We start from the raw sequence: 23148 nt of genomic DNA, 5'->3' as shown, positions 1-23148 counted from the left end.
GTTTCTCTTTTTCTGGGGAATGATCTTGCATTTCTCTTAGGAATTCAGCAGGGATTGGGCTGTGTCTTTCCACCGTCACGTCTTGTTCTAGGAATAGTCTACATGCCTCTGTCAGTGCCACTATTTCTGCGGCTTGTGCAGACCAGTCGCCGGGGAGTCGTCCTGTCTTGAGGTTGTCTTTTTGAGTCACCACGGCATATACGTTGTGTTTTTCTCCATCCAGGGTTTTTGATGATGATCCATCCCCATAGGCAATGTGTCCGGGGGGCAATGGGTTGTCCATTAGGTCAGTTGCATATACGTGGTTAATTATGATTCGTTGAGTGGGCAACTGTGAGAATTGGTTTAACCACTTGTCGTCCGGTCTCCCATGAACTTCAGGGTGACACGTAATGGCCATGTTTGTTGTTCCTGTCCTGGGGCTGCTGGGCAGATATCTTCAGACTGTTCTCTTAGACTTTCAGCTACCTTGGCAGAATCATTCCCGACAATGTCGAGAGAGTAGAAGCTGTTAGATGTGGTGGTGTGGAAGATATTTTTGGTCTGTAATTCCCTGGGTCGGAGGCCATTTTGGGTGGCCACTAGGCTTAGCCCAAGCTGGACCATGATATCTCGTCCCGGTAACTCTCCGATTTTCATTTTGCAGTCTGACAATAAACCCATCCCTTTTGTTGCTTTCTGACCCATATTAATCACTTACTTAATAGTTTAAACAACAATTATTTTCTAAATTACCCGAAATTGATCTCCACTTTGTGATTAACCCAATATCTCTGAACACACAAAGACCAAAAGTCCCTGACTTTGTCTTAGTTAAGTCCCTGACTCTATTAACAGACCAAGACTATAATGCCTTTGCTAATTCTTGTTCTACTTTCATTGGTCCCGGACCAATTGGTTTATTACCAGACTGCAAAGTGGACAGTGAGAGTTCCTGCAGTAGGGTCCTGTTCAACGCGATGTTCCTGAAACTCTAGTCGAATGACCAGTGTGTGTGTCTTAAATACAGGAAAAACTGACAGTTGTCACTAGGACTTTGGACAGATACATTTCAGTCATTTGCAGGGCAAAAAGTAATTGATCAGTGTCAGACAGTTGAATATTTGTGCTGACATGTCACCCCAATCACAAGACTAAGATTGTTTATTCAGTCAGACAGTTGGGTGTTTATGCTGCTATGTCAGCCGTAAGGATGACTACAATGCTGTTATACTCACAAAAACTTATACAATATGAACAAGCATTTGCAAAGATACTTTGTCTAATCTTACATATTCCCCTGCTGCCAAAAAAACTGTCAGAGACACATAGTTACTGTGTATATAGTGTAAAATCGTCCAATTCAAGTAAGTTATCCATTTGGCATTATTCTCATTGCTAAAAATTAAGTTACAATGAAAACAATCATACTTGGCCAAAACGTGATTTTCAGGGTATGAAAAGTACATTAAGGCAATAAAAACTGAAAAGTTCCCCTGCTGCCAAACAAACTGTCAGAGACACATAGTTCCTGTGTATATAGTGTAAAATCGTCCTATCCATGTAAGTCTTTCATTGGCATCATTCTAGGTGATTCTGGAGCTATTTCCCACCATAAAAAGTGTCCAAAACAGGCATTTTGCGATTAAAATAGTGGTTGTATTAGAACCAGGCCCAGGCGATTCTGGTTGGTGTTTTTACCCTGAAATTGTGTCCAATGATGATAAGGATGTATTTTTGATTATTCTGTATAAAAATAATCATCTAGGGATATTCAGAAGTTTTGTTACGCCCGAATCAATGACCTCAATTTGGGCACTTTATTTACAAGTGGTGGTTTTTAAGAACCAGGCCCAGTCGGTTCTGGTTGGTGCTTTTACCCAGATATAGTATCCATTGTGTGGGTAGATGTATTTTCACTATTCTGTCTAAAAATAAAGATCCAGGACAGTTCCGGGGCTATTTCCCTCCATAAATAGTGTCCAAAACATGCATTTTGCGATACAAAATAGTGGCTGCATTATAACAGGGTCCAGTCGGTTCTGGTGGGTGTTTGTATACGAAACTTGTGTCCAATTATGATGGGGATGTATACTTGACTATTCTGTATAGAAGTAATCATCTAGCGATGTTCAGAAGTTCTGTTATGCCCGATTGAATTACTTTCATTTGGTCACTTTATTTACAAGTGGTGGTTTAGAAACAGGCCCAGTCGGTTTTGGTTGGTGCTTTTACCCAGAATTTGTGTTTATTGTGTGAGTGGATGTATTTTCACTATTTTGTATAACAATAATGATCCAGGATGATTCTGGAGCTATTTCCCACCACAAACAGTGTCCAAAACAGGCATTTTGCGGTTAAAGTAGTGGTTGTATTAGAACCACGCCCAGTCGGTTCTGGTTCGTGTTTTTACCCAGAAATTGTGTCCAATGATTATGGGGATGTATTTTTTATTATTCTTTATAAAAATAATATTCTAGGGATGTTCAGAAGTTCTGTTATGCCCTAATCAATGACCTCAATTTGGGCACTTTATTTACAAGTGGTTGTTTAGAACCAGGCCCAGTCGGTTCTGGTTGGTGCTTTACCCAACATTAGTGTCGATTGTGTGGGTTTGATGTATTTTCACTATTCTCTGTAAGAATAAAGATCCAGGGATGTTCTGAGACTATTTCCCACCAGAAATAGTGTCAAAAACATGCATTTTGCGACAAAAATAGTGGTTGTATTAGAACCAGGCCCAGTCGGTTCTGGTTTGTGTATACCCCCTTAACGTGTGTCCAATTGGAATGGGGTTGTATTTTTGACTATTCTGTATAAAAATTATCATCTAGGGATGTTCAGAAGTTCTTCTATGCCCGAATAAATGACCTCCATTTGGGCACTTTATTTTGCATGTTGGTTGTAGTAGAACCAAGCCCAGTCGGTTCTGGTTGGTGCTTTTACCCAGAGTAAGTGTTGATTGTGTAGGTGGATGTATTTTCACTATTCTGTCTAAAAATAAAGATCCAGGATGGTTCTAGGGGTATTTACTACCATAAATAGTCTCCAAAACATGCATTTTGTGATAAAAAATAGTAGTTGAAAAAATGAAAAAATGAAAATCAGACATAGGCATTGTCGTCATCATTGACTTGACAAAAAGCCTAGTAGTCATCATACCCTCAGCAGCGTATGACGAAATTGTATAGTGCTTCTCCACAAGTTCGTCTTCCCAGGCCAGACACATTTATGACATTTATTTATGACATATTCATACTTGTTAGCTCTCCGCCTTGAGCGCCATTTTGCGGCGACTGCAAGATGCCTCACCGATGCCAACAAGAATAAGGTGGATCACTTACCTCTCAGTCTTTATACTTACCCTCCCTCAGTCAGCCTTTGGAAGGCAGATCTGCGCCAAACGACCTTCCTGTTACTTCATTTCGACTTGACTTAATTTCATAGTAGGGATATGTGTAGTCGTCACGTCACGTGTTGCTGCAGGTTCAGAGACCTGATGGCTGTTGGGAAAAAGCTGTCCTTGAGCCTGTTTGTCCGTGCTTTGTAGGACCTGTAGCGTCTGCCAGATGGAAGCAACTGGAACAGGCCGTGTCCAGGGTGGTATGGGTCTCCAACAATAGACCCGGCTCTTCTAAGGTATCGGGGGTTGGCAATGTCTTCTAGTGATGGCAGAGAGCAGCCGACGATCTTCTGGGCAGTGTTTATCACCCTCTGTATGGCTTCTTTGTCTGCTGCCGTGCTTCCGGTATACCACACTGTAATGCCGTAAGTCAGGATGCTCTCCACAGTGGCTCTGTAGAAGGTTGCCAGAAGCTTGGTGTCCAATTTGTCCCTTCTCAGTACCCTGAGAAAGTGGAGTCGTTTCTGGGCCTTCTTTACTAACACTGTGGTGTTTGTGGACCAGGAGAGCCTATCCGTGACGTGGACTCCCAGAAATTTGAAGGATTGGACCCTGTCTACACATACTCCGTTAATGAGGAGTGGGGCCAGGTCTGTGCTGCGCTTGCGAAAGTCCAGGATTATTTCTTTAGTCTTTGCGGTATTTAGTGTAAGATTGTTCGCCGAGCACCAAGAAGACAGTTTGTCGACCTCGTCTCTGTAAGCTGACTCATCCCCGCCTGAGATGAGTCCGATCACAGTGGTGTCATCGGCGAATTTGATGATAGAGTTTGACTGGTGGGCTGGTGTGCAGTCGTATGTGTACAAGGAGTACAGGACAGGACTCAGTACACAGCCTTGTGGTGAGCCAGTGTTCAGTGTAATGGCGGAAGAGAGGTGTGGACCCATTCTGACAGTTTGTGGTCGACCAGTCAAGAAGTTCTTTACCCAGCAGCAGATTGAAGAAGATAGTCCAAGGTGGTAGAGTTTGTCCTTCAGGATGTCCGGCTTGATGGTGTTAAAGGCTGAGCTATAGTCTATGAAAAGCATCGTCACATAGTTCCCCCGGTGCTCCGGGTGGCTCAGTGCTGTGTGAAGAGCCACAGCGATAGCATCCTCAGTGGACCTGTTTTCTCTATAAGCAAACTGGTGAGGGTCAACTGAGGGGGGGATTGTCCTTCTGATGTGTCGGGCCACCAACTTTTCAAAGCACTTCATGATCACAGGCGTGAGAGCAACAGGCCTGTAATCGTTCAAGCTGCAGATGGTTGGCCTTTTTGGGGACAGGAATGATGGTGGCAGATTTTAGGCAGGCAGGAACGATGGATAGTTGCATTATAACTGGTTAGTCTCGGTTCTGGTTGCTGTTTATATCCGAAACTTGTGTCCAAAGAGGATGGGGATGTATATTTTACTATTCTGTTTAAAAATAATCATGTAGGGATGTTTTGGGGCTTTTTTTACACAAGAATCAAAAACCTCCAATGGATCTTTATTTTGCACGGTGGTTGAATTAGAACCGGGCCCAGTCGGTTCTGGTTGCCGCTTTTACCCAGATTTAGTGTCAATTGTGTGGATGGATGCATTTTCACTATTATGTGTAAAATTAAAGATGCAGGGATGTTCTGGGAATATTTCACACCGTCAATAGTGTCCAAAACATTTTGCGATAAAAATAGTGGTTGTATTAGAACAAGGCCCAATCGGTTCTGGTTGGTGTATTTACCCAGAATTTGTGTTGATTGAGTGGGTGGATGTAGTTTCACTATTTTCTATAAAAATAATGTTTCCCACCATAAACATTGTCCAAAACAGGCATTTTGCGATTAAAAAAGAGGTCGTATTAGAACCAGGCCCAGTCGGTTCTGGTTGGTGCTTCTACCCATAATTAGTGTTGAATGTGTAGATGGATGTATTTTCACTATTCTGTGTAAAAATAATGATCCAGGATGGTTCTGGAGCTATTTTCCCACCATAAACAGTGTCCAAAACAGGCATTCTGCGATTAAAATAGTGGTTGTATTAGAACCAGGCCCAGTCTGTTCTGGTTGGTGAATTTACCCGAAAAATTGTATCCATTGACGATGGGGATGTATTTTTGATTATTATGTATAAAAATAATCATCAAGGGATCTTCAGAAGTTCTGTTATTCCCGAATCAATGACCTCCATTTGGGCACATTATTGACGGAGCTCACGACCATGATCCAGTGTGTGGCTCGGATGTGTCCCTCAAACACAAATACTGGTCAGTCTCATCCAAAATCCTAATGGCTCAGTTCCCTTGAGTGGGAGCGGCAAGGAACGCCCTGCATTTGAAAAACATTGAAGGCAGGTTCCGGGCCTGTGTCAGCGCATCAGTCAGGCTGGGTAGCCGCTATGGCCCAGGTGATTTTCCAGGGCTGCCTGGCTATTTAGAAAGGTATCACCACTACGCAGAAGAACGTCGGCTACTCTGCCCTCACTGGAAGACATTGCCAGCCCTCGTTACCTCAGCAGAGCCAGGGACATGATCAGGGACCCATGCCACCCTGGTCACAATCGGTTCCAGCTGCTGCTCTCTGGCAGACAGACGCTGTAAGTTTCCCACATCCGTTGGGACTCTAAACTTGGGGTAACACAACACAATCCCTTCTGTGTAATAACTTCGGGTGAGGTAATATGAATAGACATTAGGTAAAAGGTGATCTGACACCTACATGCTGAATGAAGGTAAGTGAAAGACAGTGAGAGGTAAGAGATCCACTCAAGGGGTGGTGATGCAATGTATCCATAAAGGCAGAATTGTAAATTAAGAGTCTGGAGTCATAACTTGTAAAACTGTGTAAAAATGTCAGAGACACAAATGACATAGTGTAATATCATCAAATTTTATAATTTAATAAGTTTTTCATTTGGCATCATTCTAATGGCTAGATATTAAGTTATAATGAAAACTATGATACTTGGCCAAAACGTGATTTTCAGCGCATGAAACGCACGTTAAGCCAATAAAAACTGAAATGTTCCCCTGCTGCGAAACAAACTGTCAGAGACACATAGTTACTGTGTATATAGTGTATAATTGTCCAATTCAAGTAAGTTTTTCATTTGGCATCATTCTAAGTGATATAAATTAAGTTATAGTGAAAATTATGATACTTGGCCAAAACGTGATTTTCAGCGCATGAAACGCACGTTAAGGCAATAAAAACTGAAATATTCCCCTGCTGCGAAACAAACTGTCAGAGACATATAGTTACTGTGTATATAGTGTATTATCGTCCAATTCAAGTAAGTTTTTCATTTAGCATCATTCTAAGTGATAGAAATTAAGTTATAGTGAAAACTATCATACTCGGCCAAAACATGATTTTCAGCGCATGAAACGCACGTTAGCAATAAAAACTGAAATGTCCCCCTGCTGCGAAACAAACTGCCAGAGGCACATAGTTACTGTGTCTATAGTGTAAAATCATCCAATTCAAGTAAGTATTGCATTTAGCATCATTCTAAGTGCTAGAAATTAAGTTATAGTGAAAACTATGATACTTGGCCAAAACGTGATTTTCAGCGCATGAAACGCACGTTAAGGCAATAAAAACTGAAATGTTCCCCTGCTGCGAAACAAACTGTCAGAGGCACATAGTTACTGTTCTAAAGTGTAAAATCATCCAATTCAAGTAAGTATTGCATTTAGCATCATTCTAAGCGCTAGAAATTAAGTTATAGTGAAAACTATGATACTTGGCCAAAACGTGATTTTCAGCGCATGAAACGCACGTTAAGGCAATAAAAACTGAAATGTTCCCCTGCTGCGAAACAAACACTCAGAGGCACATAGTTACTGTGTATATAGTGTATAATTGTCCAATTCAAGTAAGTTTTTCATTTTGCATCATTCTAAGTGCTAGAAATTAAGTTATAGTGAAAATACTGGGGTTTTTCATTTGATATCATTCTAAGTGATGAAAGTTAGGGTTAGGGTTAGGGTTAGGTTAAGTTATAGTGAAAACTATGATACTTGGCCAAAACATGATTTTCAGCGCATGAAACGCACATTAGGGCAAAAAAACTGAAATGTTTGTTAGGTCTGAAAATACAACTTCAGGAGCAGGCTAAGAAAGAGTGAGATAAATTTAAATAGAAAATATGTATGACCAGACTGCAAAGTGGACAGAGAGTTCCTACAGTGGGCTCCTGTTCACTGCGATGTTACTGCAACTCTAGTCGAATGACCAGTGAGTGTGTCTTAAATACAGGCAAAACTGACAGTTGTCCCTAAGACTTTGGACAGATACGTTTCAGTCATTTGCAGGGCAACAAGTAATTGATTAGTGTCGGGCCTGGAATCTGTAGTCAATGGTTTCCAGACGTAGGGTGTTCTTCGCTGTTCCTACCCTGGGGAATACCGCCATCATGATTTTGGAGGAGACTGACCGGTGTTTGTATTAGAGGGGGACATCCGAGCCCCAAACTGAATCATGGGGGAAGAAATCAAAGCTCCGTCGTTGACGCCTGGTGGGTAGATGTGGGTTGGCGTCGACAGTTGGAATCGAGTCTGCTGTTAGAACGTACGTGTGGTCGGATGCAGATGTAGGGACACAGAGCCCAGTTGTATTGGTGGGGATGATCATATACACTTGCCATTCGCAGAGCCACCATATTTGGTCCAGTACTGTCCATGATTGGGAAGGAATGTGTCTGATCTCGGCGCACCTGGTGACGTGAACTTGGTCCAAAGGGGTCTTCGGATCCGGTCCGCTGAAGTTGAAACAGGATGGATAACAGTCTGTTCGGTTGTTGCACTGGACATACGTTGCGGTATTGACTGTAGCTGCTAATGGTACTGCGACCATGGTATGTAGGCGGTCGAGCTTTGCTGGAAGGATTCTCTCAGATTACCCAGGATACAGTTGTAGGTGAGGTTGGCGAGTTCTTCGTTCTGTCGGTTGGACCATAGCTGTGGTTGGGCTACGGCAGTAGGCAAGAGGGAACAGACATAACAACTCATTGGTTGTGGCGCGGGCTGTGAGTGCGGTGTATCTGTACCAACTGTTCCTCATCATCGGGTTGTAGTCGTTTTCTTCCTGTGTTTGGACATGGGCGAGAATAAGGTGTATCTACTCAGGCTTAGGTGTTCCTGCCGGACGGATTTTGACTAGGCGTGTGGCGGATGGTTGTACGAAGGGGTTCACACCAATCACTTTGGGGACCATGGCTGGACTAGTAGTGCGGATGGTGATAGTAAAGAGGGGGCCTTTTCCTGGTCGGTCCGGTCAGAGGCATAGGTTGATGCAGCCTTTTTGTTGGATATTGGTCGTAAGGTCTAGCATATGTTTACCATCTTTGATGGTGGTGGCTAACTTGGTGAAGTTAGCGGTCATGGTGGTAGCTTCTTTGGAAAGGGGCCATGTGATGGTTTTGTAGCCTGTATGGAGGAGGACCTGGTCCAAGGTGTCTGGCCAGACCACTCAGACTCTGGGAGCTTGTAGGTACCAATAAAAATAACTGGAGTCAGTCCTGTGTAATCCCAAGTGAGTAAGCTGTAGGCTGAGCAAAGGGACTTGAACGACGATTGGTGTCTTGGTTGATGGGATGCAGATCTGGGGGCCCCTGATCGTTTCCTGAACAAGCTAGTGGGGCATTCTCCTCCAGTGGGAGTGTACCAAGGTTCTGGTACGTTCCCCCCATGTGGTTGAACACAGAGCGGTGATGATGATGGCCAAAATCACACGGTGAGGTCTGTCCCAACGTGGAGAAGACCAGCACTTTCTTTTTATCACCTTGACGAGTACCAGGTCTCCTGGGGACAGGACCTCCTCTGTGGGAGACAGAGAAGATGTCGGCAGATTATTTTGCATTCATCACAGTTCTTTCTTGGAACATTTTGCATAACCACTTAGTGAGGGATTCTGTTTCTCTTTTCTCTTCTACCACCAGATCTTTTTCCCACATTGTTCAGTGGAAGGGTCTGTCTTTCACTGCCTCAAATGGTGTGCATCTCTTTGCTGTTGGAATGATTCTCATGTACGTTTCTACCAGGCTCAGGCATTCTTGCCCTCGTTTTCCTGTATCTTCCATGGTTTTTCTGAGTCTGAGTTTTACTGTTCTAATGGTTTGTTCGACGAGTCCAGCACTTTGGTTCAGTTTGATGAAATCCATGTTCAGAAGCTCGAAGGGATATGTTCCTGTTTGCCTTGTTCCATGCTTGGGTCGTTCATTGCCTTGAGAGTTGTGTCTACAGCAGTTTAGACAGTTTCTGCAAAAAAATTGAAGTAAGTTTGGAGACCTCTGGGAACATGCATTGTTTGTTGTACTGTACTGATCATCCCTTCTGTTGAGACATGGCTCCTCCCATGGCTCAAATTGGCAATTACTTCAAACAATGATCGTGGGACGCATGGCTTGTTTTCTACTGCATAGAGTCCGTTCTTGTGTTGAGTGGCTCCTTTTGTTTCCCATTGCAGTTTCTCTTTTTCTGGGGCATGATTTTGCATTTCTCTTAGGAATTCAGCAGGGATTGGGCTGTGTCTTTCCACCGTCACGTCTTGTTCTAGGAATAGTCTACATGCCTCTGTCAGTGCCACTATTTCTGCGGCTTGTGCAGACCAGTCGCTGGGGAGTCGTCCTGTCTTGAGGTTGTCTTTTTGAGTCACCACGGCATATACGTTGTGTTTTTCTCCATCCAGGGTTTTTGATGATGATCCATCCCCATAGGCAATGTGTCCGGGGGGCAATGGGTTGTCCATTAGGTCATTTGCATATACGTGGTTAATTAGGATTCGTTGAGTGGTGAAGAATATGACATATTTTACTCATTCTTTTTAGTATAGCTGTTTCATTTTGATATCATATTTTACTCATTCTTTTGAGTATAGCTGTTTCATTTTGATATCATATTTTACTCATTCTTTTTAGTATAGCTGTTTCATTTTGATATCACATTTTACTCATTCCTTTTGTTGTGGCGGTCTTGTTTTAGAGTCGCCACTGGTTCCCAACTCAAATACAATATGAACAGAAGGATGGGTCTGAGACTCCTCAACTATAATGTTAACAAAAGGCTCTTCCTGAGTCTCTTATTTCAAGGTGGGATCCACACTGATAAGAGACCAGATGGAGGACTTCAAAGGGCAGAGGAACAAAGAGCAGGGCGGAGGGTCGGGACTTTATAGGACCAGCGGAGACAGAGGTCTGGATGATGTGGATTCAAGGCTGGAAGATGTGGAGCCCAGAGAAACCCCCCCTCACAGCAGCCCTGGACCAGCCCACATCTCATTATTAATCAGCGAATGAATATGCATTTTTGTTGGACTATAACTGGGCAAACGCAGGTTTTGACAATGTCTTTTCCATCCTCCGCTTTGGGACATAAACACTCAGCGGGCTTATTCTATGGGAGGGAGACCCGGAGCTCTGTATGAATCAATTTGAATGGAATAAATCATCTGTGGATAAACTCGCTCAACCCTGGTTTGTCTCCTCCGATGCTGAACACGCTCCATTGTTAGACTGGAGACTACAGAGTTAAGGAATTGGAGTCAGGTAAAATATTTATAGTCTAACAGTTTTGGTGACCCAGTCCGTGAGTCGGTTGCGTAGACAGATAGGGGTTAAGGCCGATAACTCCGTCCGTGAACCAGGGAGGAGACTGCGTAGACATATGGGTTAAGGCCAGCCGCGGACTCTAAAACACGTCGGCGAACGTGGAGTCGCGGTTATCGAAACACGTCAGCGAACGTGGGAATAAGGAAAAGTTAAACACGTCAGCGAACGTGGGAATAAGGAAAAGTTAAAACACGTCAGCGAACGTGGGAATAAGGAAAAGTTAACCACGTCAGCGAACGTGAGGGAGCGCCGGCGAGCGTGAGACCTTTCTCTTGGGACTTCTCCGACAGGCGCCTGATCAACTGAAAGGTAAGCAGAATACCTATTACTGAAACGTTAAAATTCTGCTATTGGATTTTTAAATTATGGAGAAGTGACTATAGAAAGGGGATATCGGGAATAGGAGATTCCGAAAAGGTTGTAATATACCTAGAGTCGGAATTGATGACGATCCCAGAACGGTCGTTTTGAGATAGAGAAAACGGTCGTATGAAACAAAGGAACAAGAGATTCCGGAAAGAGTTGTATGCAGGAGTTATTTTAAAGTCTTCAGCAGGGAAACGACTGGGTCCACAGATGTTTGATTCCTAGAATTGATTCTAAAAAAAAAAAAAAAAAAAAAAAAAAGTAACAATAATTCCTAGAATTGAACATACTAAAATTCCAAATTTATCCGGAGACTTGATCTAGATTGAATTGGTGAAAATGGAAGGATGTGAGAGTGCGGGAGAATGTGGAGAATGGAATGAATTGACAATTTTGTATGCAGATGTGGAAGCACAGGTTCTGAGTGGTGTTCAAGTTAAAAAAACAACCAAAAATAAGACGCGAGTTGGTGAAACAATTTAGTACTTTAAAAGAAAATGTACATTTTGTAGGTCAAAAGCATGAATGGAATATGAATAACTTGTCCATTGCTTTGCGGAAAGTAGAGCATGACGCCACAGCTAAGGAGGTGGAACTCCGAAGGAGAAAAGAGGAGGTGTGGAGGTGGAGGCGGGGGTCGATACTGAGAAAGGAGGAGGAGTTGGAACAGCATAGATTGGCAATACACAACCTGGTAATTGCGTCAATAGCTTTGGCTGCGGTGAGGGCCCCCACCTAGATCGAACCAACTTTGACTCTTGTACCTTCAGCGCCTCCACTGAATAATAAAGCTCCATTAAAACCTCACGGTATACCCATACAAGCACCAATAGTGACTTTAGGTGGACGATTGATCCTTGACGTTGAGAATGAGGAGGAAGCTATGTCCTCCGAGGCAAAAGGCCTCATAGGAAAAGCATGTAATCTCGAACACGCGAAAGATAGGACAGAACGATCCTGAGTTGACTTGACTGACCGAGAGGACAATGATGAAAGAGAAATGACCAAAGGGACTCGACAGAAAAATGAAATAAAGAAAGGTAGGAAAAAAGGAAAAGATGACTTGACTGACAATCTTATACTGTTTGAGGACGCGAATCGACAATCAGACTATAACTCAGATAATGATTCAGACATTGCAGGTGAACAGGAGAATGAGAGTGTGGACATGTATAAACAGGCTCTACCAGATTTGGGATCTCATTACGCCCTTCGCCCACGTAACAATGGGGCAAAAGAGACACCAGACAAGACTGCCGCGCCAAAACCAAAGCCCAGCGCAAAGCGGGTACAAGCTACATCTGGAGGTATGTATCCCCTCCGCCCTCAGGGAGCAGAAATGATATTTGAACCTCTTGGTCTTAGAGATGTGGCTACATTGGCTGACCAACTCCCTCCAATGGCAAATGGAGGAAGTACATGGCTGATGAAGTTTTTGGCCCTAATGAGCGGACAGAATTGTGCGCTTGGTGACATGAGACAGGCCATATCAGCTTCCTGCTCTCATCATCAATTACAAATGATAGAGGAGGAAGCAGAAACTATCAGGTACCCACACGAAACCCCATTGTCCCAGGTATCGGGCGCCTTATTTACGGCAATTAAAAATACCTTCCCAAGATCCCATGACATGGCTCCAACCGTGTTTCCATACATCGATGGAGTGGGAGGTCCGGTACACTATGAAAAGTGCATTAATGCCTGGATAGATAGTACCGGCCGACACCCATCGGGCAGATTAGATAATATCCTCTTATTCCGAACAGCTGTTGTCGAGGGTCTTCCAGAACCTGTGAAAAAGGAGTTGAAAAAGGACCCTGACTTGTTGACTGGTGATGAACCAAGGTTTAAACGTCACCTGTCTCACCATTGTAAGATGTATGATAACGAGAAGGTAAAAGAAAAAGCCGAGTCGCTAAATATGAATTCTGCTCTGGTAAAATTACAACTTTCCAAATTTTATAGTGAATCCAAAAAATCTAAACAGGAAAAGACAAACCAATCTGCCCAGATGTTCCAGGGCCATGGTCGGGCTCGAGATGGTGGTCAGTTCCATGATGGATACGGTGGTCGCAGGGGTGGTTTCTCTGGTGGCCGGGGAAAAGGGTACTCGAGACCGGGCCAACAAGACAACTGTTTTACATGTGGCCGTCCTGGACACTGGAGACATGAGTGTCCCAGTCAGCGACAGTACCCGCGGCAACCCCCAACACAACAGGGGGGGCCACCACATCAACAGCGGCCCACGCGCGGAGGAGCAAGAGGCACTGGCAGACCATGGCGGTCACAGCAGCCAGCTCAGTCAACTGGACAATATTACCAGGGTGGAGATGATCCTCACAGTCCATGGGATCCTCCACACTCCGAATAGGGGTGCCCGAGAGGCTCGGTAAGCAGGGGAACGGCAGACCCAATGCTTCATATGAGAATCAACGGCGTCCAAACATCAGCTTTGGTGGACACGGGAGCAACATACTCATCTTTGAACATGCCGCTCACAGCCGGTTGTCTCTCCTCTTCAACCATAACTTTGGTCGGCTTCTCGGGATCTCCTCAAGCTCTGCCTATTACCAGACCGCTGCAAACGGAAATACCCCACCTAAAACAGACTCTATTTCATTCCTACGTCCATTCACCCCAAACACCTGTGAATTTAATGGGAAGAGACTTGTTGATGTCTATTGGAGCTACCATCTTATGTGGGCCGGATGGCCTCACAGTGACTTTACCAAATGGTGCAAAGATTCCGTGTTCGCAACCAGTACGAACATGTGGACAATGGTTGATGTGTCCCTTGCAACAAGACACCGAGGTAGCAACAATCTATTGGTCATGTCTTGAGCCTGAAACTCCGGCCACTGGGGGACTGTTGTTTGTTTATCACCAGTGGAAATCATTCATTGATTCACTCCGGCCATACCATCCGCCCAAGGATGACTTTCATTGTACTTTGTTTTATGACACAGAAGATGACTTAGTCTATCGAGACCGTTTTCAGAAGGTTCTTGGAACACCCTGGCAATTGAAATCCACCAAAATATTTGTGGGTCCAGAAGGCGTAGCTTCATATGTTGATTTGGACGAATCGCAAAAAGTGTGGTACAAAATGTCGGATACAGCCGACCCCCACATTTCTTTGGCTCTGTCTTATGGTCACGAAGCTCGTCAACTCGGTCCCATGGTCAAGAAACTTCTTAAAGTCACTGACTGGCAGTCCACTGACCTACCAGGGCTGACTTATTCCAAATTGCATGACTCTTATCAGATTGACCCACATGCCCCATTGATAAACTCCTCCATTTTGGAGGAACAAATCTTGACTCGAGAACATGGTAGGGAATTGACTGATCACCACCAGACAGAGGAGTTACTGAAAACTATTCCGGACACATTGTGGTCATCAGGACCATTTGATGTAGGACATTGTGTTAAAATTCCACCTGTAATGTTAAAAATAGATGAGAGTGCCATCATCCACAGGCCACAATATAGATGGACTCCAGATGCGGACAAAGGTATGGAAGACACTCTAGGTGGACTGTGGGACGCAGGTGTGATAGAACTTTCTAACTCACGATGGAACACGGCATTGAGACCAGTACTTAAGGCGGATGGACAGAGTTACCGTATGGCACATGACCTTAGACCTGTGAACGACGCGACGCTGACTCCGATCCTACCAGTACCCGACCCCCATAGAATGTTGACTTCGCTCAGTCCAGTGTATCAATGGTTTACTTGTATTGATCTAGCTAACGCCTTTTTCTGTGTACCTTTGCATCCTTCAGCCAGACAGTACTTTGCGTTCACCTATCGTGGTGTCCACATGCAGTATCAGCGCCTGCCACAAGGGTTTAAAAACTCACCTGGTATTTTTAATCAGTGTCTGAAGGACCTGTTACAAGACCTAACGTTACCTGAAAACTCTGTTCTTTTACAGTATGTGGATGACCTTTGCATTGCGACAACCACTTCTGAAATCTGTCTGGCGGTCACTAGGATGGTCCTGCTAAAACTTCATAATATTGGTTTCAAAGTGTCAAAGAAGAAGCTTCGGTGTTGTCGAAGAGAAGTAACTTTTCTAGGCCGTGTTGTGTCAGCCAAAGGACTGTCCATGTCACCTGAACATCGAAAAACCATTTTGTCTCATTCCAGGCCCCAAACCGTCAAAGACATGTTGTAATTTCTGGGTCTCTGTGGCTACAGTAGGACCTATATACCATGTTATGTGGACAAGACACATACACTTCGCGTTCTGGTAAAAGACAAAGGTGTTAAGAATCTTAGAGCACAACTTGATTGGACGTAAGAAGCAGATGAAACCTTTGTGTCTCTGGTTCAAGAACTGGCCTCTGCGGCTGCCCTGGCCAACCCTGATTTTGACAAACCTTTTCATCTTGATGTGTCTAACTCGGCGACTACAGTAAATGCTGTTTTATTTCAGAAGGTTTCGACGACTAGGCGGGTATTGATGTATTGTAGCGTAACACTAGATGGTGTTGAGCTTCGTCAACCAGAGTGTACTCGTTATGCAGCAGGGCTCGCTAAAGTGCTTCTTAAAACAGCTCATACAGTGATGGGACATCCCATATATGTTCTGACTGATCATGGGGTATCGGCGTATGTGGCTTCATCAGCATTTAACTTATCATCGCTTCGACAGTCTAGACTTTTACGTATTCTCACAGCTCCAAACATCAATTACGTTCACACAGGTATCAATATGGCGGATAACATTCAGCTAGGACCACATGAATGTGCTATGAGGGTTAATCACCAAAGGTACGTTCGGCCTGATCTCAATACTAAACCGCTTACATTTGGTTGCATCATGTTTACAGATGGTTGTTGTTGGAGAGACCATTCAGGACGTCTCTGTGCGGCGGCTGCCGTATTGGAGAGCAAGGGGGATGACTTCGTGCCTTGTGCCCACAAAAGGAGGGAATTGTGGGATGGACTGGCTAACTGGCTTAATAATTGTTTATTCTTGTCTTACCATGTGTCATACTGGTTTTACCTTTGTTTGATAAGATCGTAGAATGCAAGGTAGACTAGCCAAACTGGTTTTACAATTGAATTAAAAGATCGTGGAATGTAAGAAAGACTAACTAGTTGGCCTTGCAATTGTTTGTTCGCCTCGCGAAATATAAGAAAGGCTGGCTAACAGGGTTTGCAATTGTTTCCTTGAATTGTGGGATGAAAAAAAGGTTCAACTTCAGGAGAACCTGTCACTCTCCAGGTTATCCAGGGTCAAGTGCACACTTGGAAACTTTCATATTCGACCAAAATGTGCTTATCAGCGCATAAAAAGCACATTTGGTGGTACGCGGAAAGAATGGCAGCAGACAAAAAGGCTATTTAGAAAGATATCACCACTACGCAGAAGATCGTCGGCTACTCTGCTCTCACTGGAAGACATTGCCAGCCCTCGTTACCTCAGCAGAGCCAGGGACATGATCAGGGACCCATGCCACCCTGGTCACAATCGGTTCCAGCTGCTGCTCTCTGGCAGACAGACGCTGTAAGTTTCCCACATCCGTTGGGACTCTAAACTTGGGGTAACACAACACAATCCCTTCTGTGTAATAACTTCGGGTGAGGTAATATGAATAGTCATCAGGTACAAGGTGATCTGACACCTACATGCTGAATGAAGGTAAGTGAAAGACAGTGAGAGGTAAGTGATCCACTCAGGGGGTGGTGATGCAATGTATCCATAAAGGCAGAATTGTAAATTAAGAGTCTGGAGTCATAACTTGTAAAACTGTGTAAAACTGTCAGAGACACAAATGTCTCTCTATATATAGTGTAAAATCATCAAATTTCATAATTTAATAAGTTTTTAATTTGGCATCATTCTAATGGCTAGATATTAATTTATAATGAAAACTATGATACTTGGCCTAAACATGATTTTCAGCGCATGAAAAGCACATTCAGGCAATAAAAACTGAAATGTTCCCCTGCTGCCAAACAAACTGTATTATCGTCCAATTCAAGTAAGTTTTTCATTAAGCATCATTCTAAGTGATAGAAATTAAGTTATAGTGAAAATTATGATACTTGGCCAAAACGTGATTTTCTGCGCATGAAACGCACGTTAAGGCAATAAAACTGAAATGTTCCCCTGCTTCGAAACAAACTGTCAGAGAAACATAGTTACTGTGTATATAGTGTAAAATCGTCCAATTCAAGTAAGTTTTGCATTTAGCATCATTCTAAGTGATAGAAATTAAGTTATAGTGAAAATTATGATACTAGCCCAAAACGTGATTTTCAGCGCATGAAACGCACGTTAAGGCAATAAAAACTGAAATGTTCCCCTGCTGCGAAACAAACTGTCAGAGACACATAGTTACTGTGTATATAGTGTATTATCGTCCAATTCAAGTAAGTTTTTCATTTAGCATCATTCTAAGTGATAGAAATTAAGTTATAGTGAACATTGTGATACTTGGCCAAAACGTGATTTTAGCACATGAAACGCACGTTAAGGCAATAAAAACTGAAATGTTCCCCTGCTGCGACACAAACTGTCAGAGGCACATAGTTACTGTGTATATAGTGTATTATCGTCCAATTCAAGTAAGTTTTTCATTTAGCATCATTCTAAGTGATAGAAATTAAGTTATAGTGAAAATTATGATACTAGCCCAAAACGTGATTTTCAGCGCATGAAACGCACGTTAAGGCAATAAAAACTGAAATGTTCCCCTGCTGCGAAACAAACTGTCTGAGGCACAAAGTCGCTGTGTATATAGTGTAAAATCGTCCAATTCAGGTAAGTTTTTCATTTGGAATCATTCTAAGTGATAGAAATTAAGTTATAGTGAAAATTATGACACTTGGCCAAAACGTGATTTTCAGTGCATGAAACGCACGTTAAGGCAATAAAAACTGAAATGTTCCCCTGCTGCGAAACAAACGGTCAGAGGCACATAGTTACTGTGTATATAGTGTAAAATCGTCCAATTCAAGTAAGTTTTTCATTTAGCATCATTCTAAGTGATAGAATTTAAGTTATAGTGAAAATTGTGATACTTGGCCAAAACGTGATTTTCAGCACATGAAACGCACGTTAAGGCAATAAAAACTGAAATATTCCCCTGCTACGAAACAAACTGTCAGAGGCACATAGTTACTGTGTATATAGTGTAAAATCGTCCAATCCAAGTAACTTTTGCATTTAGCATCATTCAAAGTGATAGAAATTAAGTTATAGTGAAAACTATGTTACTTGGCCAAAACGTGATTTTCAGCGCATGAAACGCACGTTAAGGAAATAAAAACTGAAATGTTCCCCTGCTGCGAAACAAACTGTCTGAGGCACAAAGTTACTGTATATATAGTGTATTATCGTCCAATTCAAGTAAGTTTTTCATTTAGCATCATTCTAAGTGATAGAAATTAAGTCACTTAGAATAATGCTAAATGCAAAACTTACTTGAATTGGACGATTTTACACTATATACACAGTAACTTTGTCTCTGACAGTTTGTTTGGCAGCAGGGGAACTTTTCAGTTTTTATTGCCTTAATGTACTTTTCATGCCCTGAAAATCACGTTTTGGCCAAGTATGATTGTTTTCATTATAACTTAATTTCTAGCCATGAGAATGATGCCAAATGGATAACTTACTTGAATTGGATGATTTTTCACTATATACACAGCAACTATGTGTCTCTGACTGTTTGTTTGGCAGCAGGGGAACATGTAAGATTAGACAAATTATCTTTGCAAAAGCTTGTTCATATTGTATACATTTTTGTGAGTATAACAGCATCGTAGTCATCCTTATGGCTGACATGTCAGCATAAACACCCAACTGTCTGACTGAATAAACAATCTTAGTCTTGTGATTGGGGTGACATGTCAGCACAAATACTCAACTGTCTGACACTGATCAATTACTTTTTGCCCTGCAAATGACTGAAATTTATCTGTCCAAAGTCTTATTGACAACTGTCAGTTTTTCCTGTATTTAAGACACACACACTGGTCATTCGACTAGAGTTGCAGGAACATCGCGTTGAACAGGACCCTACTGTAGGAACTCTCACTGTCCACTTTGCAGTCTGGTAATAAACCAATTGGTCCGGGACCAATAAAAGTAGAAAAAGAATTAGCAAGGGCTTTATAGTCTTGGTCTGTTAATAGAGTCAGGGACTTAACTAAGACAAAGTCAGGGACTTTTGGTCTTTGTGTGTTCAGAGATGTTGGGTTAATCACAAAGTAGAGATCAATTTCGGGTTTTTTAGAAAATAATTGTTGTTTAAACTATTAAGTAGGTGATCAATATGGGTCAGAAAGCAACAAAAGGGATGGGTTTATTGTCAGATTGCAAAATGAAAATCGGAGAGTTACCGGGACGAGATATCATGGTCCAGCTTGGGCTAAGCCTAGTGGCCACCCAAAATGGCCTCCGACCCAGGGAATTACAGACCAAAAATATCTTCCACACCACCACATCTAACAGCTTCTACTCTCTCGACATTGTCGGGAATGATTCTGCCAAGGTAGCTGAAAGTCTAAGAGAACAGTCTGAAGATATCTGCCCAGCAGCACCAGGACAGGAACAACAAACATGGCCATTACATGTCACCCTGAAGTTCATGGGAGACCGGACGACAAGTGGTTAAACCAATTCTCACAGTTGCCCACTCAACGAATCATAATTAACCACGTATATGCAACTGACCTAATGGACAACCCATTGCCCCCGGACACATTGCCTATGGGGATGGATCATCATCAAAAACCCTGGATGGAGAAAAACACAACGTATATGCCGTGGTGACTCAAAAAGACAACCTCAAGACAGGATGACTCCCCGGCGACTGGTCTGCACAAGCCGCAGAAAAAGTGGCACTGACAGAGGCATGTAGACTATTCCTAGAACAAGACGTGACGGTGGAAAGACACAGCCCAATCCCTGCTGAATTCCTAAGAGAAATGCAAAATCATGCCCCAGAAGAAGAGAAACTGCAATGGGAAACAGAAGGAGCCACTCAACACAAGAATGGACTCTATGCAGTAGAAAACAAGCCATGCGTGACAAGATCATTGTTTGAAGTAATTGCCAAATTGAGCCATGGGAGGAGCCATGTCTCAACAGGAGGGATGATCAGTACAGTACAACAAACAATGCATGTTCCCAGAGGTCTCCAAACTTCAATTTTTTTGGCAGAAACTGTCTGAACTGCTGTGGACACAACTCTCAAGGCAATGAACGACCCAAGCATGGAACTAGGCAAACAGGAACATATCCCTTCGAGCTTCTGAACATGGATTTCATCAAACTGAACCAAAGTGCTGGACTCGTCGAACAAACCATTAGAACAGTAAAACTCAGACCCAGAAAAACCATGGAAGACACAGGAAAACCATGGCAAGAATGCCTGAGCCTGGTAGAAACGTACATGAAAATCATTCCAACAGCACAGGGATGCACACCATTTGAGGCAGTGAACGACAGACCCTTCCACTTAACAATGTGGGAAAAAGATCTGGTGGTAGAAGAGAAAAGAGAAACAGATTCCCTCACTAAGTGGTTATGCAAAATGTTCCAAGAAAGAACTGTGATGAATGCAAAATAATCTGCCGACATCTTCTCTGTCTCCCACAGAGGAGGTCCTGTCCCCAGGAGACCTGGTACTCGTCAAGGTGATAAAAAGAAAGTGCTGGTCTTCTCCACGTTGGGACGGACCTCACCGTGTGATTTTGGCCATCATCATCACCGCTCTGTGTTCAACCACATGGGGGGAACGTACCAGAACCTTGGTACACTCCCACTGGAGGAGAATGCCCCACTAGCTGGTTCAGGAAACGATCAGGGGCCCCCAGATCTGCATCCCATTAACCAAGACACCAATCGTCGTTCAAGTCCCTTTGCTCAGCCTACAGCTTACTCACTTGGGATTACACAGGACTGACTCCAGTTATTTTTATTGGTACCTACAAGCTCCCAGAGTCTGAGTGGTCTGGCCAGACACCTTGGACCAGGTCCTCCTCCATACAGGCTACAAAACCATCACATGGCCCCTTTCCAAAGAAGCTACCACCATGACCGCTAACTTCACCAAGTTAGCCACCACCATCAAAGATGTTAAACATATGCTAGACCTTACGACCAATATCCAACAAAAAGGCTGCATCAACCTATGCCTCCGACCAGACCGACCAGGAAAAGGCCCCCTCTTTACTATCACCATCCGCACTACTAGTCCAGCCATGGTCCCCAAAGTGATTGGTGTGAACCCCTTCGTACAACCATCCGCCACACGCCTACTCAAAATCCGTCCGGCAGGAACACCTAAGCCTGAGTAGATACACCTTATTCTCGCCCATGTCCAAACACAGGAAGAAAACGACTACAACCTGATGATGAGGAACAGTTGGTACAGATACACCGCACTCACAGCCCGTGCCACAACCAATGAGTTGTTATGTCTGTTCCCTCTTGCCTACTGCCGTAGCCCAACCACAGCTATGGGCCAACCGACAGAACGAAGAACTCGCCAACCTCACCTACAACTGTATTCTGGGTAATTTGAGAGAATCCTTCCAGCAAAGCTCGACCGCCTACATACCATGGTCGCAGTACCATTAGCAGCTACAGTCAATACCGCAACGTATGTCCAGTGCAACAACCGAACAGACTGTTATCCATCCTGTTTCAACTTCAGCGGACCGGATCCGAAGACCCCTTTAGACCAACTTCACGTCACCAGGTGTGCCGAGATCAGACACATTCCTTCCCAATCATGGACAGTACTGGACAGAATATGGTGGCTCTGCGAAAGGCAAGTGTATATGATCATCCCCACCAATACAACTGGGCTCTGTGTCCCTACATCTGCATCCGACCACACGTACGTTCTAACAGCAGACTCGATTCCAACTGTCGACGCCAACCCACATCTACCCACCAGGCGTCAACGACGGAGCTTTGATTTCTTCCCCCATGATTCAGTTTGGGGCTCGGATGTCCCCCTCTAATACAAACAATGGTCAGTCTCCTCCAAAATCATGATGGCGGTGTTCCCCAGGGTAGGAACAGCGAAGAACACCCTACGTCTGGAAACCATTGACTACAGATTCCAGGCCCGACACTAATCAATTACTTGTTGCCCTACAAATGACTGAAACGTATCTGTCCAAAGTCTTAGGGACAACTGTCAGTTTTGCCTGTATTTAAGACACACTCACTGGTCATTCGACTAGAGTTGCAGTAACATCGCAGTGAACAGGACCCCACTGTAGGAACTCTCACTGTCCACTTTGCAGTCTGGTAATACATATTTTCTATTTAAATTTATCTCACTCTTTCTTAGCCTGCTCCTGAAGTTGTATTTTCAGACCTAACAAACATTTCAGTTTTTTTGCCCTAATGTGCGTTTCATGTGCTGAAAATCACGTTTTGGCCAAGTATCATAGTTTTCACTATAACTTAACCTAACCCTAACCCTAACCCTAACCCTAACTTCCATCACTTAGAATGATATCAAATGAAAAACCTACTTAATTTGGACGATTATACACTATATACTCAGTAACTATGTGTCACTGACAGTTTGTTTCGCAGCGGGGGAACATTTCAGTTTTTATTGCCTTAATGTGCATTTCATGCGCTGAAAATCACGTTTTGGCCAAGTATCATAGTTTTCACTATAACTTAATTTCTAGCACTTAGAATGATGCAAAATGAGAAACTTACTTGAATTGGACAATTATACACTATATACACAGTAACTATGTGCCTCTGACAGTTTGTTTCGCAGCAGGGGAACATTTCAGTTTTTATTGCCTTAACGTGCGTTTCATGCGCTGAAA

The sequence above is a fragment of the Stigmatopora nigra genome, chromosome 11, assembly GCF_051989575.1.
Source record: "Stigmatopora nigra isolate UIUO_SnigA chromosome 11, RoL_Snig_1.1, whole genome shotgun sequence".
Lineage (NCBI taxonomy): Eukaryota > Metazoa > Chordata > Actinopteri > Syngnathiformes > Syngnathidae > Stigmatopora > Stigmatopora nigra.
The sequence above is the reverse complement of the archived record's forward strand: the minus strand, read 5'-3'. Positions refer to the sequence as shown.